Below are 4,699 nucleotides of genomic sequence, written 5' to 3' on the forward strand. Positions count from 1 at the left end.
TGTGGTGTGGATAAATAGCATCTATTGAGAAGTCACTATTCTATAAGAATTTAATACAGATATCAAAGTATGTTCAAATTTTAGTTACATTATGGATAGGATACAGATATCAAGGATATCAAATCAAGTCAAAAAAATGCAAAAATGTTATAAATTTGAATCATTAACAATCACTGGGAAAATGTTTAACCATTTTGTTATTGTTATTATTATAGAACCCCATACATACATACATACACCCCCCCCAAAAAAAAAAAAAAAAAACTGTTACAAAATTTAGCGATTTGGCCTTTGCCTAATTTTGCTTAAATTAAGCTTCAAGGATTCTCGGATTCTCGTCGTGTTATGGGTGTTCTTGGTCTCTCTTTAACTTGCACAATGCAAAGTGGTTTTTAAAATCCTCCAAAATGAACGGGCCAGTCAAGCGGGCAGTGGACTATACTAAAGATCACCTCCCTCCTGTGCCTCCCTCTCTGATTTGACTATTCAGATTCTCTGCCATTGTGTCTGTGAAACCTGGGATTAGGTCAGGCAGATGCAGGATAACATTCTTTCACCATGACAACACAGTTGCTTCCACTAATGCGTCCAAGCCCTTGGACGGCCTTCGAAAACGACGAGGCGATTATAACCTCCTGAGTGGGGCTCTTCTCCCCACCTGAACAGACAGGGTAATCAAATTCCATTTCAAAGAAGAATACCGTTGCCCTCTCTCACTCCTTTTCCAGGAGTGCCCTCTCAAGAAGCATATGACCCAGCCATCAATGCTCAAGAGACATAATTGGATAAAGGGACAGAGCAGGTCACACGCTTCTGTCTCTAACTCTCATTTTCAACAAAGACCCACTACTGGGGACTACAATCATTTAGTGTGTCAGGAAAGCTGGAAACAACAGATGAATGTTTTCTCATTATACATTTGTAGACAGACACGATTCTCACAGACAACTCTAATTTTCATCTTCCATTTTATTCCTCCGTTCTAGAATCACGCCATTCCCTTTGATTAAGACTTCTCCAAAACCATCTTTACATATCCAAATTCTAATTCATCCTTCCATAATAAATGTTTTTATGGAGCACCTATTTTGGGATAAAGACTATTCTCAGCACTTGGGATGCAGTACTATCCAAGAGAGTTCAAAGACCTTGCCCTCATGGAGCTTAAAACCTAGACTTCCCAGGGCTACTTCAAATGCCACCTCCTCCTGGAGGTCTTCCATGTTTCCTCTCTTTCAGGGCTTTGAACCAGTTCATTCCAGTTCAACTCCCTGCTGAGAATTTGCATTTCTACCCCAGATATACCAAATCAGAATCTACAGTTCAACAAGAGCCCCAGGTGCTTCTTATTTGTAAATATGAAAATCACCTGGGGCTCTTGTTAAACTGGTAAGGCTTATGTGTAAATAAGAATCACCAGGGGCTGTTGTTAAAAAGTAGATTCTGACTGAGTATATCTGGGGTGGAAATGTAAATTCTTAGCAGGGGGTCAAACTGGCTCAAACCGGCTTGAAGCCCTGCCTTCTTTATTCTACCTACTCACACACTCCACCCACTCTCTATTTTTGGTCTTAATCATTTTCTACTTTGTATGGCGATCGTGTACATATCTCATCTCCCTGTCCATCTGCAAGAAGCTTAAACCCCCATTCATCTTTTAAACAGCACCTCATTCAATAGTTTGCTTATAAATGGCATCCTCCAAACATTATCAACGGAATAAAGACACAGGGAAGCAGGAGTATGTCAGCCTTTAAAATCAGCACTAATTACATTTCCAGAGTCTAAAGAGAAATCACAGATAGAAAGAGAAATCTGTGAAAATTATGGAGCAGTAGGGCATTCACAGCCTTCAGAGACAAAGACTATAAACAATTATGGTACATACAGCATAGACCTTCTCTGGTAAGGACGAGAAAAGCTCACTTTCTAGTCTGACCATACCATAAATAAATGGAAAGAAGCAAAAAATAGAAACCAGTTAAGCAGTAGCTGTTAGGTGGAAAGTATTGACGACCAGGGGAATCTATTCCGTGGAGGAGGGAAATACATCGAGAGGTTCAGTTACCAAATGCAGGAGAAACTGTGCAAGTCAGCCAGGCCTTGAGGTAAGAGCCACGCTTGATGGAGAGAAAGCAGGTCTCATGGGGAACAATCTGCATTCTTTTAACCACAAGAGTGAGGGCACAGAAGAAACGTAACCGAGCAGCACCCATGTCTCCAGAGCTACAGGCGTAAACTCAGTTGCCCTCCAGGGGTACCCTGGTTCACCCCAACGCAGTGAGAATGAGAAAAGAACAGGGATGCAAGGCGAGGCCCACGCGTGGTCTAGTTAGAGCCCTCTGGGGGCTGTGCCACGGAAAGAACCATGTCCCAGGAAGGAAGGCTGGCCATTAGGCTGAGCCTAGGTTCCCCAGGGAGCTGGCTTGTTGCTTCTCCAGCTGACTCTGGCTGGAGTCAGCGGAGGTAATAAATCATGCTGTTGTCTGGCCCCATTATCTCAACCCGTTGCACTTTGATTCTAATGCTTGGAAGGAAATTCCAGAAGCCAGGAAGCCCAGAACGAGAACCCAGAGATGCGCGTTCTCCTGGGGCTCTGGGTAAAGAAAGGTTCACAGCATTGAAGACACCTGCAGGAACCTGCCCTGCCTTGACCGACCAGGGTCAGGCCCATCCAGGTCGGGGTGAGGGCAGGAAGTTAACTACAGCAATCAGCAACTGCTATATAAATCCAACTTCACAGAGGTTGCTAAATGTTGGCGGTTCAACTACACGTGGCTCTGAAAAAGAGTCGAAAATAGGGCTGAAATTTTAACAATGAAAAATGATGTCAATTAATAATTCCTCCTTCCATTCTAAACCAGTTAGTGACAGTCAACAAAATAAATGACTATGCTGAACTTGGGAAGGGGAATCATGTGTTCTTACAAAGAGGTTCTCAAAACCTCTCTCAACAGGGTGAAATGTCCTGATTAGTAACCATTTGTTAATTAGCTGTTCCATCAGCTTTTCCATCAAGTACATCTTACCCTGCACAAAAGATCTATCACTCAACTTCTTGGAAATCCTCCCACTGAGTTTCCGCGAAAAAATATTACAACCAGCTCAACACTGGGTTTCTAATAATGTACTTACTCCTACACCAAAAATAGAATCTCATGACTTTCTTCTCATTTCTGGCTTTTCAAGCTAAACGAACTCTAGGCCATTCTCCCTCCCCCCACCCTCACCTAAGCGATTAAGGGATGAGAATGTTACAAGCTACATTAAAGCTGAACGGCAACAAAGGACAGCAAACAGCAGCGACTGGCTGCCTGGTGCACTGGGTTTTGTTCTTGCTGTTAGCGGCCATCAAGTAGGCCCTCAACTCATGGGGGCCCCATGCACAACAGAACAAAACACTGTCTGGTCTTGCACCATCCCCATGATAGGTTGCACATCAAACTGTAGTGATCCAAACGGTTTTCACTGTCTGATTTTCAGAAGTAGACTGCCAGGCCTTTCTTCCTAGGCTGTCTTCGTGTGAAAGCTGCACTGAAACCCGTTCAACATCATAGCACTACACAAGCCTCCCATGACAGACAGCTGGTGGTTACTCCTGGGGTGCACTGGCCAAGTACTGAACCCAGGTCTCCCACATGGAAGGCGAGAATCCTACTACTGAAGCACCACTGCTCCTGCTCTGGGTTTAGAGGGATTCTAAAGCCAACACCAGGTTTAATGGGAAAGGCTCAGGATTGATTAGTGATGTCTGCCATTAGAATCAAAACAGAGAGTGGTAGCACAGGGCAGTTATTTGCTATTAAGGCAATGTATAGACACACTAGCTGGAAATAAGAGGAAAGAATTGAGAAACATTCTCCGTAGCTAGAATAACCCTAAGTTGTTTTCTTTTTGTTTTTAAGGTCCAGCTAGTTTGCAAGCACCTTAATCAGAGTTCACTCACCCAGCCTGATGAAGGGGGCAGATGATCATACCACAGGATGTTGGCTAATGCTATGGGCCCGGGTGACATCTATGCTTAGCAGAAAGCACTAGTCACAAGGACCCCTCCCCAGGTTGGAGGGGACCACCCACCTCAAGGCTGGACTCTGACAGCCTAGCAGAGCCATGGGCAACGTGCTGTGGCGGAAAGCACAGAACTCAGAGCAGAGCCTCCTGCTTCCATTTCCAAGTGTGACTCATGCTCTGTCAGAACAACCCTGAGCTCTAGTTTCTTCACCAGTTAAGTGGGGGTGATGGCGGCTGTTTGCTGTGAGAGCTAAAGTGTGGACGTAAGTGCAACACTCAGACCACAACATACCCTGGACACCTTTCATCCATGAGAGATGTTCCAAAACAGATACTCATCTGGGCCCCTGTCTTAGTCATCTAGTGCTGCTGTAACAGAAATACCATAAGCGTGTGGCTTTAACAAACAGAAATTTATTTTCTCACAGCTCAGGAGGCTAGAAATCTGAATTGAGGGCACTGGCTCTGGAGGGAGGTTTCTCTCTGTTGGCTCTGGGGGAAGGTCCTTGTCTCTGGGTTCTATGGCGATCTTCTTGTGGTGTGGCATCTCTCTTCCCCATGTCTGCCCTTTATGTCTCAAAAGAGAATGATTTAAGACACATCTAACACTAATACTACCTTATTAACCAAACAAAGAAAACCCATTCCCAAATAGGATTATAACCACAGGTATAGAGGTTAGGATTTA

General features: G+C 44.2%; 1 protein-coding gene across 1 annotated transcript in view; it reads right to left on the reverse strand.

The window, feature by feature from the left end:
* ERC2 (ELKS/RAB6-interacting/CAST family member 2) overlaps positions 1-4,699 on the reverse strand; it is an 857,293-nt gene that overhangs the window by 804,721 nt on the left and 47,873 nt on the right. The window lies entirely within an intron of this gene.

The sequence above is a fragment of the Trichechus manatus genome, unplaced genomic scaffold, assembly GCF_000243295.1.
Source record: "Trichechus manatus latirostris isolate Lorelei unplaced genomic scaffold, TriManLat1.0 scaffold00001, whole genome shotgun sequence".
NCBI lineage: Eukaryota > Metazoa > Chordata > Mammalia > Sirenia > Trichechidae > Trichechus > Trichechus manatus.